The following is a 15,447-nucleotide window of genomic DNA, read 5'->3' on the forward strand; positions in this document are numbered from 1 at the left end:
TGTCACTGGTCAAGATCTTTCTTCTCAATGATAGCCATGCAAAACAACCCGCCTTAGGTAAGACTGTACTGTTCTAGCAAAAAAAGAATGCTCGATGTTTCAGGCTTTGGCTTTGTATTTGTTGAACAACTTTGTAACCTATTTTAATTGTGTAAGAACCATCCTTTGAGGGTGCCCATATTAACTTGTCCCTATCTTTTGACATATAGACCACTCTATTCATAAGTATATCTTGAAACATAGATTTATGGTTGGTAGCTATGGAGAGATCTGATACTTCTTTCCAGATGACCTTTCCCGAGAAGAGTTCCACTGCACTAACATAATCAATAAGTTTAGAACCCCAACAGTTGATTGTCGATTGTCTTACCTTTGACATTTCAGCATTTTGAGTTAAAGGTGGAAATCTATTCCAGAAGTCTTCCCAGAATTGAATACTCTCTCCACTATGCACTTCCCATGAGACATAATTAGAGATCACATCTCTGGATGAGATCATAAAATTCCATATTGTTTATCCCTTAGGTGGGTCTAGGATGGTAATAATCCTAAGTGGATTAGACGAATCAAGATACTTTTCTTGCATAATTTTACACCACTTCTTTTGAGGCCGAGTATACATTTGCCAAATAAGTTTGCCCCCAAAATCTTTATTTCCCATAGATAAATCATGCATTCCTACCCCACCCACATCCTTAGTGAGAGACATGTTTTTTTAATAAGATCAAAGGTATCTTTTTTTCCTCATTCATGTTTCCTTTCCATAGGAACTCTCTGATTAGTCTCCCAATTTGTTGGACAGCAGAAGAGGGAACTTTCAGTATTGAAATATAATAATTTGGTAGGGCAAGTAATACTATTTTTATGAGAAAGATCCTTCCTGAAAGAGATAACTACCTTGCTTTCCAAGCTGAGGCCCTACTCTTAGTCTTGTCAATGATATTTTTCCAATACTTAGCCTTATTAGATCCCACAAAGAAAGGTATGCCAAGATAAGTAGATGGAAGTTCTTCCAAAGAGAATCCCAGAATTTAATAATTCTCTTTGAGATCACAACATTGACATTAAATAAGAAAATCTTGGACTTTTGTGCATTAATCCTTTGACCTCAAACTATGATATATAGATCTAGAGTTGTCTTAATTTTCTTAGCTTCTTGAACATTTGCTTTACCAAAGAGGAGAGTGTCATCAACAAACAAAGAATGTGTGACTAATATGGAGGTACCTATTATATTTGTTCCTTGCCAAAGGCCTTGTTCATGTCTGAGTGTAATTATCTGATTGAATTCTTCTACCATAATTATGAATAAGAATGGACACAATGGATCTCCTTGCCTTACACCTTGAGAAGATGGAAAAAACTCCGCTAGAACCCCATTAACAATGACAAAAAAATGCACCTGAAATGCATGCTTTGACCCATTTGCACCACTTGACAACAAAACCAAATTTTTGAAGTATTTTGAAAAAAAATACCATTTGAATTTATCATAGGCTTTCATCATGTCCAACTTGATTACAAAGGCTGGTAACTGGTGTTCATTTATAGAATGTGGGATTTCATGAGCAAATAGTGCTCCTTTCATAGTCTCTCTGCCTGGTACAAAGCCTCCCTGCTTTGGGGAGACAATTTTGGTAACTATGTGTTGGAGTCTCAAATAAATGGCCTTTGAAAATATTTTATATATTGTATTAGATAGTGAAATTGGCTTGAAATCAACAAATGTCTTAGGTTCCTTAACCTTGGGAATAATGACAATATTAGTTGCGTTGAAATTTTTAAGAATGGATGCACTTTTTCTTGACTCTTCCAAAGCTGCCAATAGGTCACACCAAATAAAATCTCCACAATTTTGGAAAAATAATGCAGTAAAACCATCAGGCCCTGGGGCCTTATTTGGAGGTAGGGAGAAAACTACCTTCTGTGTTTCGAACAGGGTGAATGGAGCCATCAATGCTTGATTTTCCTATGGGGATATTAGGGTGGGAATTGCATCTAATAACTCATTTTCTTTCTCTTCTTGGGGAGGAGGTGATGGCGAAGGATCAAGAAGATTCTTAAAAAATCTAACCCCTTCATCTTTAATACCTTGAGCATCTGAAATTCCTAAACCCATCATGAAATCATTTATTATGAATATTGTGCTTGCTTCTCTCTTTTGTTTTGCTGACATGTGGAAGAACTTTGTGTTCTTGTCCCCTTCTCTAAGCCATATTTCATGAGATTTCTTCCTCCAATATTCTTCCTCTCTCTTACATAGTTCTTCCCAATCTTCTTTTAACTATTTTTGTCTTTGAAAAGTTTCTGAATCCAACCCATGTCTAATAATATGCTCATTTACCTCTACTAGCTCTCTTTCCACTATGCCTTTTTGAACAAATATGTTTTTGAAAACTTGAATGTTCTAGGTTTTAATTTGAGTTTTAACATGCCGCATCTTCTTAAAAAACTGAAACATCTTAGTACCTTTATAGTATGGAGAAGAGATCCACCATTGTCTTAATAGTGAGAGGAAATGAGGGTGACAAAACTACATCCTTTCAAATTTAAAGGAAGGCTTGTGTCTATGTGTTGATAATGTTGGTGTCTTACTTATGTTCAAGTAGATTGCAAAATGGTTTGATCCTATATAGGGCAGGATTTCTGATGTAAGTGTGTAATCTTAGATCTTCCAAAATTGTGACACAAGAAACCTATATAACCTTTCTGTTATCTGGAGAAAATTTGCCCTTCTATTTGTCAATGTATACAAACCATTATGTGGCACAACATCCTGTAAAGCATTGTCATTTATAAATGCTGAGAAATCCTCCATGGTTCTAATAGGGGGAAGTATTCCCCATGTATTTTCTTCATATGATGTTATTGCATTAAAGTCACTACCCAAGACAATGTTAAAATCTACTTATTGTTGTATGACAATAGTTAAATCTCCCCATGTCCTTTTTTTGTCTTGTGTGTAAGTTGGCCCATAGACAATGATTAAATAGAATGTTAGGTCATAATTTTAGATTTTCAGCAATTGCCACTGCACATCTTTATTAACTAGATGCAATTTTATCATTTTGGGATTCCATAATGTAACAAGACCCCCATATACACCTACAACCTGCATTTACACTGATAACCAACCTGCCCATTTCTCAACTATTTTTTGATAGTTTTCTTGAGAAAGTTGACTCTTGAAGTAGTACAACATCTGCTTGAGAAGAATCAAGTTTCTACTTGATCCTATGTCTCTTGTCAGAGGCATTAACATTCCATGAATTTATCCTCATAATAGACAAGGAGAACACTTGGTCCTCCTCGTCATTCTCTTTATGGATGAAAACATTCCATCGAGTATGGATTGTGTACCTCCCTCAATCTCCTCTCTAGTTTTAGTACTTTTAGGCTTTCTATCTCTCGACTTGGGATTATTCTTTTCTACTATAGGTATAGAAGGATTTTGCTTGATTGATAGAGTTTGAGAAAATTAAAAAATCATCCTTCACTTGTTGAGGTGAGCTCTTTTTCCTGTTGAGGGTGGATGTTTATTTACCCATTTTTTATACACTCTATTTCAAAATCAAGATTAATCTCCCCTTCACCTATGCATAGCCTATTCTTTGCCTTAGCCATAGCATTTTCATTTTGATTACACTTTATGGCATTATCATGTATGTGTTGCTTTGTCAATTGATGAGGATTCTCAAGGTTTGTACCATATTCCAGATCCTCCTCTGCCATAGCATCAAGCTTTGTACCATATTCTAGATCCTCCTCTACCATAACATCAAATATGGGAGGTTTCATAATACTTTTGTATAAAAACTCTTCTATATTTGTATTCACTTCAGTCACCCACATATCATCTTGGAATTGATGAGTGCAGATTTCAAATTTTGTGCTATGCACTAACTCTTCTTCTACATTTTCAAATCCATCTATGTCAACTCTTTTATTTTCCTTAATAATGGTAGTATCTCTTGCATTACTCTCTTGGCCATTATCTAATATCTATTGTTTTGCTACACATGCATCTCCTAGCCTAATATCATACTCCAATTTTTCTTCTACTATATCATCACATCTGAATGATTTCATAATATTCTTATGTGAGATCTTGTAGTACCCCTGCCCTAATCAATTTCTAATCTTAGTTTAACCTTGGTTAGTTTATCTTAATATAATGAGTATAGTCAGATGTTTTGATTTAGTGCATAGCTGTTAATGTGGTTTTTGCATCAGTTGGTATGCAAGTTATTAATTCTCCTATTTTGTGTTATTATCTTGGGCTAACATTTTCATTAAGTTTATATATGTATGCATGTATGACTCTTGGTTGCAGGAGATTTCAAGTACAGTACCGCATGGGTGCGAGGTTTGTCTCCACTAAAAATTGCAAGTTTGAGTGTGCCTCTTTAATCCTTAGAGTTGGATTAGGTGGTCATGATATCCTCGTTTGACCATAGTCGTGCTCAAGTGAGTGTCGTCAATCATCGTCGGTATCCCCTTTGGTTGGGTATGCGGGTCGTCTGTCTATGTGGCCTTCTTGGTTTGCGTGTTTGGTGTGTATGGTTAAATTTATTAATTAGTCCTTAGTATTTAATTTGATTAAATATGTGTTTGTGCATTAAAGATTAATGGACTAAATTAAACAGGGTTTCTTTATGTGTTTAATCACTATTTGAATTGCTCGAGTCAGTTTGGTAGCAAGTTCAAGTAAATGGTTAATTTTAAATATTAAATATATTCTGTTTATGCTTATGAAAGGAAAGTTTTGAATTTAATTGCAATAGAATTAATTGTATTTTGTTGGCTTTTTAAATTAGAAAGGTTAGTTTCAGTTAATTGAGGAAATCAATTTTAGATTGAAAATCAAGTAAATATATTGATATAGTTGGAAAATAATGATTTTTGAGATTTATTTTAAATAAAATTTTTGGTCAAACTTTTCCATATAACCTAGACTTTTGAAAAATATGGGAGATGGATATTTTTTGGGGAAAAATATTTTGGATGAAAATTTGGGGGTTTTGGGAAGAAAAAGAATTTCTTGAGCTGGAGAATTGGGCTCTTCTTCAATCTTGCCAGGATTGCTGAGCCAGGTAGGCCTCTGGTTAATTTTATTGATTTCCTTGTTTTAAAGAAATTGTTTTGGATCTTTAAGAAATTTGTGTGTGAAGATTGAAAAAATCTCTTCTATTTGGGGAAAATGAAATAGATGCAAGTTTATTTCCAATCCAAACCCTTCTTGTTTGTTTCCATTCCAAGTTTAGATTATGGTTGCTCTGATTGTTTTAAAAATAAAAAATAAACTTGAGACTGGCTGGTTACAATGAAAGTTTGATAAAATTTAAATTATTACTTTCAAATTCAAGCTTCAATCAGATAAATTTGCCTGGGTTTGGATAATGGATGTTAATCCTTATCATTACGCCAGTATGGTATTGTTTTGAAGAGATTACTCTTCCTAAATTTGGGTATTTGAAAATATTAGAAACCCATGCTTTCTGAACATTTTAAAAAAAAACATGCTGCTGGAAATGAAATTTTAAGTCTCTGGGAGACTATTTATTTCTTTTACTATGTTTTATCCACAGTAATTTATTGCAAAAAAATTATTAAAAAATTAAAACCCCCCCACGTGGCAGAGTTTCCCCCACCACATGGAGGGGTGCTGTGTACCCCATTGGGTAGCAGCGCTCCCCAAAGGTAGCACTGCTACCATTGGGTAGCAGCGCTACCAATGGGTAGTACCCTCCGCCCCATATATTTATGTTTCCCATTTTTTTTTAAAACAACATTTTTTTTATTTTTTTTTAATCAAAAAAAAAAAATAACAATTTAATATTATTTAATGATGCAATTTAATATTATTTAATGATAATGTTTTAATGTTAATTTTATTCATTAAATTATTAATTAATGTATATAATTAATTAATAAGTAATTAATATATATGTTAATTGGTTAAATTGCATTTTGATGTATTTGCAAGGAACTAATATAGGCATTTGCAAATTGAAAAGAAAGAATAAAATCAAATATTTATTATTTGTTAATTCTTGGAAATTAACCCCTATGTTAATAGGATTTTGTGGAATTAAAATATTATGTTAATTCGGAAAATGTTTACCTATTTTGTTATAGCTCCTTTCTAAGGGTATATTTCCATTTTTGAAAACTATATGCTTATTTGAAGAAGTGAGATTGAGTTATTTTATTTCAAAAGAGAATATCAATGATGTTTTATTGGAAGATTAAATAGCATATTTATTCAACTAATGTTATTTAATTATATTCATGTGAACTTGGTTTAAGAACTCATTATGGCGTATGTATGTATGTTCGATGCTAATGAACCTTAGTGAGTTAGAAAACCAAAAATGATCTGTACCTAGATGAGGTAGCTATCTAGAATCAAACTTAGATCAATTAGAAAATTGGATCAATTTTAATGTTTAAATCAATATGGGAAAATATTGTCTTTTCCGGTTATTGCCTATGCGAGTTTAATTTTTATATTCGCTTTTGCTTAAATAATGGCAAGTCGTGCTTTGTTTGATAGGATCCTGTCATATGGATTGATTTGGGGTACCTGTTTCAATCCTCGGTCTCAAGTTTGACTATTGTTTGTGGTAGAGTTGTAATTGATCATATCCTTTATGTGGGTGTCAAATGATGATTCGTGGTTGACCATAGTTGGTCAGGTCTCTGGTTAGAGTACCCTCAGTAAGTGTACCTCTTTTGAGTTGTGTTTGACCAAATGGTTGTTCCCTCCTTTTTGAACTCAGTTTGCTTGACCATGTGTGTTCCTTGGTTTCTGAGGTCGCTTGAGTATAGACTAGTGTCATAGGGGAAAGTGGCTTTCAATTGGGGGTCACGCCCAAAGTGGCTTCTAGGTAACCCATCAAAAGTGAGTCTAATAAGTGATAACCTAACAGTAGATTAGAATGTTAATCTCTAAGTAAGATAATTGTGCCTCACACATGGGGCGAGTGCTAACATAGACTCGACATGTGGTGAGAAGGCCTAAAATGGCAAACCATCATCCTTGTCTTCACGAGAGGATGTGTGGGTCCACATGAGGCTTAAATGGGCCGGAGGTTTGGATTAGGTTTCCAGGGTAACCCAGTGTATGGGGCTGGAACCTATGAAGACCTACCATGGTAACCATACTAGGATGTGTGATGAAACTTGTCCCTACGTTCGCTAGTGTGATGTCGTATTGTCCTGTTGGAAGTACATTTGTGGGTCATCCTATTGTCTATGCCCTTGGGAGTATCGGGTTTCATGTTAGACCTTGGGTGGTGATGACTCAGTTTTGTGGATGTTCAAATGGACCTTTGTATTAGCTTTGATTATGTCCAGCTAGATCCTTTCCTTTTCAGGGATCGTTTATGTATTTATTGACCGATGTGGTCGTTTGTATATTGATTATGTTTCGCCTTGATGGCAGGATTGTAAATTATGAGAACCTCATGTATTCTTAACTTTATTATTTATTAGAGGGGTCTTGCAGTTGAGCAGACCCGAAGATGTAGCCTTGTAGGGGTGAACTTTGAGATCATCTTGGTGTTATGTGATGCTTTTATTCTTATGCTTCACATTTAGTGTTAGCATGTATGAATGACATTTTGATAGAATGTATAAGTGGATAAGATGAAATTAATATTAAATGCAAGTATGCAGTCATCTTTTAAATGCTGAAATAGGATCATGGTAGATTGTGGATTAGAGCTATAGAACATATTTTGTTATTGTTAAGGAAATTAAGTATGCATGGGAAGATCTCATTAGCTTATCATAAAATTCTAGTATGTTTAAATTAGATGCAGGACTTATATTTTTATGAAAATATTGAATGTAAGGTATGAATAAATCTTAATGGATGAACATTATATTGTGATCTATATTCTCATCTATCTAAAAGAAATTGTCCTTGTTTAAGAATTATCTCGTTATTAAGATGATCAGCTTAATGGATTTATTAGTGTGAGTTAAGTTAAATGAGTAATTAAGTAATCACGTTGGGAAACTTTGTAGGTGTTAGTTGATGTCTTCCACTATGTAATCTGAATTTTGATATCTTGATGTATCTTAATGTTGTGTATCTTTAAAAAAAAAAATTATTGCACTCTATTCTTGTTTTATGGCTTAATCCCTTCGGGGTTTCCTGGCAGGGCATTACATTTGGTATCAGAGCCAGGTTGCAAACACTAGGATCTCTGGTTTCATTGTGCCCTTAGTTGTTGTGAGGTGTATCGACCTTACGTGCATGCTTGTCCTCCCTTGTGTATGTGAGTGATTGAGCAGACCTTAACTTGTGTGTAATGTGTGTGTTCACACCTTGTTCTCACCTTCTTGATGTTGGTGATTTGAGTGATTGATCGTGCTTTATGTGCTTATTGATGTCTTGGTATACGATTACTCATATTCTAAAAGAGAGTCATATGAACCTTCCTTATTAACTATTGTATTCTTTAGACTAATCCATTTGGGTTGGTTTGTGCTAGTTTTGAATCTAAAAGTGAGAAGTGTACTTGTTTAAGATTATGATCTAGCTTAGTGTTGTCCACCTAAAGGACTAGTATGGTAAATATTGAATGCTTATTTTGTAGCAAATTGAATGATTATCACCCTCCCTCCTCTCTCTCTAGAAATTAAAATGGTGGGGATATGTGTAATTATCTCTTATATGAGGTTTCTTTTTGCAAGTGAAAGGTTGTGACTTGTTGAACCCTTGTGTGAACCCTATGACGCTTCTATGTTTTTAGATTATAAAAGGGCTATGGGTTTAAAAGTTCATTTTGGTTGTGGGGAGAAAACCATATGTTTACATTAAAGAATTCTCCATGTGTATTGTAGGAGTAACATAATCAAATTCCATCTTATGTAATGTACATTAATATGCGAATAGTTGTTATGTGAAACTACTTTGCTTGTAAAAGAAGTATTAAAGGGAACATGTTATAGTAGCTTTGGGAGTGTATTAATGTGTTCCACGAAAGATTGTTTTATGTATTTCATTAACCAATTGATTGAGGATCTATTTCAGCGATGCTCCATTGAACTAGCTTTTGGATGTATGTAATTGCATTACTATGTTTAGAAAGTACAAATGAAAAGCTTGTCTAATGTGCATGCATTAATATGTATTATTTTGGTGATAGGTCCTCGCTTACCTTTTGATCGTAATTTGATTTTCAATGATAGGTTGCAAATTATGATATGTGTCTGTATTGAATTAAAAATAGTGAGTGTTCTCAAGAGGTCTTGTAGTATCAAAAGATTGCCTGTTTTGATCTCTATTGTTTGGAAAACTGGAACATTCTGTTGCAACCATAATTATTGGAAATGTCTTGTTAGGCTGATTGACATCCTTCTAAACGATAGCAAAATGAAAACCATGCAATTGAAATGATAGGCCTACAGTGAGAAATTTTATATTATAGTGTGATTTTATTGATCTCGTGTCTATGTAGGAAATAGTTTGGTTATCAAACTCTCTTTCCCTTCTCTTTGCCTAATCATAAGATTTTTAGAAATGCTACAAAGAATGCATTGATTTAAATAGAATGTTTATAAAACATGTGAAATTGTACTCTTGTATTTTGGCTTCATATTGAAAGATGAAAGTCCTCTTTGGGAAAAGAATTTACATAGTTAGTAATTTAGTTACGAATGCTTAATGTAATTTGAGAAAGATATAGGAATGATGTTATTTCCTTATGTAATTGTGAATTGTTAATAATTTCAGTACCTGTTTCTAGAATAAGCTTTATTCAGTTATTCATGTGGGAAGCATAATTAAAATCTTCCTTGAGTAGATGACAACGTACTGAAAAGTACTCCCCGTAAATGTGACTAAACCAGTACTGGTGTATTCATGTGTATTGTAAGAAACCAATACTTATTATATGTGCCATGGGTTGGTGAAGTAATCAACCATGGAGGATATGTTGCTTATGAGTATGGGAAACCATACTGTTTATATGATGTTGCTTATTTGTTTCCCTACTGAGTACCAAACCTTGGGTTGTGGGTAACTCGGTATGTTAAGGGGTAGTATTAGAAGTCACCATTCCTTGAGTAGTATGGATTGGCATGCGAATAATATCGACACAAAGAGACATTAGCTTCTCTATTTCGAGGAATGATATAGTTATACTATAGAACTGTATCAAAGGTGTACTCAATACTTTCCCTTTTTGATGAATCTATTTATAGGTTTATGTGTGTCAGCCTATTCCTTCCTTTATTTGAGCATTTTGATGGCATTCTTGAGCATATTGATGGTGATTCTTGTGTATAGTGATGGTGTAATTTGGAGGATCCTTTGCCTTGTCTTCATGAAAGGTAGGTTTATCCACATGAGTTACCAGTTAGTATGTGTTGGTGGGCATGTGGGTGGACCTTAGCCATGTATACCTCTGGCTTACGATGAGTATCCTTCTAGATACGTCACTTTGCTGGATGTGACTTGCGCGTGCTTGTTTCCATGAGGTACACTACCATGTGGGATACGTCCATTGCATGTTTTCTCTGCTTGGGGTATTGCCATGCTGCGTGACGACGTGATGCAGGGTGATGTCGAGGTGCACACTGCCATGCCATGTGGGTAGTGTGACTACGTTGCACCACATAATTAGTTACTACAATAGCTAGACGATTGTTCCTTCCTTCCTTGTTGGTGGCTAGACGCTAGTCACATAGTGATGTTATGTGCAATTGTGATATTCTTTATATTCCTTTAGGGACCAACAATTTATTTTACTTTGACTTTGAAGGTTTAGCCACGATCTTGTGATCTTTTGCACTTTTGATTTGGTGTTGCAAATTCCAGATTATTTTCTTGTCTTACTGTTGGACTTGATGATTTATTTTCTTTATTCATCTGTACTTTGGTGGCTAAACTGGTTTATCCTTATTGTTTTTGTATGCTGGTCTTGTGTTGAAATGTGAAATTCCTCTCCAAGGACGTATGATACGGACTTGGTAGGGTGTGTACGAGGAAGTGGACGTAAGGAACCTTGAGGATGGGGGTATGTGAGGTTGTGATGCAGCTAGGATCCACTACCTACCTATGTGTGGTGACTATCTCTTGGAGGCTAACCACCTTACTCAACAAGAGATGTTCACGAAGGTCTTGTATGGAAGGTAGCACCGCTATGGTGTGCTTAACACCATCAAGCCTTTGAGTGAGATATTAGATATTTATGATCATATTATTGTTCTAAGATCAGGCATAGAGATGCTGATCATGCATGTTATCTTTGACTGAGCATTAGACATGCTCACATATGGCCTTTTGAGTTGTACATTCCAGTTATGTGGATGGTTATTTTGTGGGTCATAAAGTAAATTGTGTTAACTTGTCACTATGTTATGGGACATAGTCATTGGAAAGGTTTTCATATGCCTGGCAAGTGTAAACAATTGAGTTATCTATGTTGCTCTTATTTCATGGAAGTTAACTTGGTTGTAGAAATTAAAATTTTGAAGCTAGTTCTATGCGATAAAGTTTTATGAAAAATATGTACTGTTAACAAAAATTGATCCTGATGGCATGTTTGGTAGATAAGTATGGTAATTATTGTTTACCTCTTTGTAATGCATTAATTTGGTGTAATGAAAGAGAGAAAATCTTTGTTCCTCTACTATGATTATTGATGATTCCTAGAATATTTTAAGAATTGTATGGTTTTAAGATGTATCTTGCCAATGGATAATGGCATTCGTAAAGGATTTAGCAATAATGTTTCATTTATTTATGGAAAGATTCCTATGTGCAACTTAATATTTGTTGAATGAGTTTTAGGGCATATGCATGCGACATGTTCTCCATCTAGCCTTACAACTTCCAGGAGTAAGTCAGAACCTAGGGGGGAAGAATGTAGTACCCCTACCCTAATCAATTTCTAATCTCAGTTTAACCTTGGTTAGTTTATCTTAATATAATGAGTATAGTCAGATGTTTTGATTTAGTGCATAGTTGTTAATGTGGTTTTTGCATCAGTTGGTATGCAAGTTATTAATTCTCCTATTTCATGTTATTATCTCGGGCTAACGTTTTCATTAATTTTATATATGTATGCATGTATGACTCTTGGTTGCAGGAGATTTCAGGTACAGTACCACATGGGTGTGAGGTTCATCTCCACTAAAAATTGCAGGTTTGAGTTTACCTCTTTAATCCTTAGAGTTGGATTAGGTGATCGTGGTATCCTTGTTTGACCATAGTTGTGCTCAAGTGAGTGTCGTTAGTCATCGTCGGTATCCCCTTTTGTTGGGTATGCGGGTCGTCTGTCTATGTGGCCTTCTTGGTTTGCGTGTTTGGTGTGTATAGTTAAATTGATTAATTAGTCCTTAGTATTTAATTTGATTAAATATGTGTTTGTGCATTAAAGATTAATGGACTAAATTAAACAGGGTTTCGTTATGTGTTTAATCGCTATTTGAATTGCTCGAGTCAGTTTGGTAGCAAGTTCAAGTAAATGGTTAATTTTAAATATTAAATATATTCTATTTATGCTTATGAAAGGAAAGTTTTGAATTTAATTGCAATAGAATTAATTGTATTATGTTGGTTTTTTAAATTAGAAAGGTTAGTTTCAGTTAATTGAGGAAATCAATTTTAGATTGAAAATCAAGTAAATATATTGATATAGTTGGAAAATAATGATTTTTGGGATTTATTTTAAATAAAAATTTTAATTCCAAAAATAAAATTTTTGGTCAAACTTTTGAAAAATAACCTAGACTTTTGAAAAATATGGGAGATGGATATTTTTTGGGGAAAAATATTTTTGGAAAATATTTTGGATGAAAATTTGGGGGTTTTGGGAAGAAAAAGAATTTATTGAGCTGGAGAATTGGGCTCTTCTTCAATCTTGCCAGGATTGCTAAGCCAGGTAGGCCTCTGGTTAATTTTATTGATTTCCTTGTTTTAAAGAAATTGTTTTGGATCTTTAAGAAATTTGTGTGTGAAGATTGAAAAAATCTCTTCTATTTGGGGAAAATGAAACAAATGCAAGTTTATTTCCAATCCAAACCCTTCTTGTTTGTTTCCATTCCAAATTTAGATTATGGTTGCTCTGATTGTTTTAAAAATAAAAAATAAACTTGAGACTGGCTGGTTACAATGAAAGTTTGATAAAATTCTAAATTATTACTTTCAAATTCAAGCTTCAATCAAATAAATTTGCCTGGGTTTGGATAATGGATGTTAATCCTTATCATTATGCTAGTATGGTATTGTTTTGAAGAGATTACTCTTCCTAAATCTAGGTATTTGAAAATATTAGAAACCCATGCTTTTTGAAAATAATAAAAAGTTAAAAAAAACATGCTGCTGGAAATGAAACTTTAAGTCTCTGGGAGACTGTTTATTTCTTTTACTGTGTTTTATCCACAGTAATTTATTGCAAAAAAATTAATAAAATAATAACAATAATAATAATTAAACCCCCCCTCACCCCCCCCCCCCCATGTGGTAGAGTTTCCCCAACCACGTGGAGGGGTGCTGCGTACCCCATTGGGTAGCACCTGCTATTGGGTAGCAGTGCTACCAATGGGTAGCAACGCTACCTTTGGGGTAGCGTGAGCTACCAAAAGGGGGAGGGGCACCTGGGTACCCTCCCCCCCATATATTTATGTTTCCTTTTTTTTTTTTAAACAACATTTTTTTAAATATTTTTTTTTCAAAAAAAAAAATATAACAATTTAATATTATTTAATGATAATGTTTTAATGTTAATTTTATTCATTAAATTATTAATTAATGTATATAATTAATTAATGAGTAATTAATATATATGTTAATTGGTTAAATTGCATTTTGATGTATTTGCAAGGAACTAATATAGGCATTTGCAAATTGAAAAGAAAGAATAAAATCAAATATTTATTATTTGTTAATTCTTGGAAATTAACCCCTATGTTAATAGGATTTTATGGAATTAAAATATTATGTTAATTCGGAAAATGTTTACCTATTTTGTTATAGCTCCTTTCTAAGGGTATATTTCCATTTTTGGAAACTATATGCTTATTTGAAGAAGTGAGATTGAGTTATTTTATTTCAAAAGAGAATATCAATGATGTTTTATTGGAAGATTAAATAGCATATTTATTCGGGTAATGTTATTTAATTATATTCATGTGAACTTGGTTTAAGAACTCATTATGGCGTATTTATGTATGTTCGATGCTAATGAACCTCAGTGAGTTAGAAAACCAAAAATGATTTGTACCTAGATGAGGTAGCTATCTGCAATCAAACTTAGATCAATTAGAAAATTGGATCGATTTTAATGTTTAAATCAATATGGGAAAATATTGTCTTTTCCAGTTATTGCCTATGCGAGTTTAATTTCTATATTCGCTTTTGCTTAAATAATGGCAAGTCGTGCTTTGTTTGATAGGACCCTATCGTATGGATTGATTTGGGGTACCTGTTTCAATCCTCGGTCTTGAGTTTGACTATTGTTTGTGGTAGAGTTGTAATTGATCATATCCTTTATGTGGGTGTCAAATGATGATTCGTAGTTGACCATAGTTGGTTAGGTCTCTGGTTAGAGTACCCTCAGTAAGTGTACCTCTTTTGAGTTGTGTTTGACCAAATGGTTGTTCCCTCCTTTTTGAACTCTGTTTTCTTGACCATGTGTGTTCCTTGGTTTCTGAGGTCGCTTGAGTATAGACTAGTGTCGTAGGGGAAAGTGGCTTTCGATTGGGAGTCGCGCCCAAAGTGGCTACTGGGTAACCCATCGAAAGTGAGTCTAATAAGTGATAACCTAATAGTAGATTAGAATGTTAATCTCTAAGTAAGATAATTGTGCCTCACACATGGGGCGAGTGCTAACATAGACTCGACATGCGGTGAGAAGGTCTGAAATGGCAAACCATCATCCTTGTCTTCACGAGAGGATGTGTGGGTCCACATGAGGCTTGAATGGGTCGGAGGTTCAGATTAGGTTGCTAGGGTAACCCAGTGTATTGGACTGGAACCTATGAAGACCTGCCATGGTAACCGTACTAGGATGTGTGATGACACTTGTCCCTACATTCGCTAGTGTGATGTTGTATTATCCTCTTGGGAGTACGTTTGTGGGTTGTCCTATTGTCTATGCCCTTGTGAGTATCGGGTTTCATGTTAGACCTTGGGTGGTGGTGATTCAATTTTGTGGATGTTCAAATGGACCTTTGTATTAGCTTTGATTATGTCTAGCTGGATCCTTTCCTTTTTAGGGATCATTTATGTATTTATTGACCGATGAGGTCGTTTGTATATTGATTATGTTTCTCCTTGATGGTAGGATTGTAAATTATGAGAACATCATGTATTCTTAACTTTATTAATTATCAAAGGGGTCTTGCAGTTGAGTAGACCTGAAGATGTAGCCCTTTAGGGGTGAACTCCGAGATCATCTTGGTGTTATGTGATGCTTTTATTCTTAT

Source organism: Cryptomeria japonica, chromosome 6, assembly GCF_030272615.1.
Source record: "Cryptomeria japonica chromosome 6, Sugi_1.0, whole genome shotgun sequence".
NCBI lineage: Eukaryota > Viridiplantae > Streptophyta > Pinopsida > Cupressales > Cupressaceae > Cryptomeria > Cryptomeria japonica.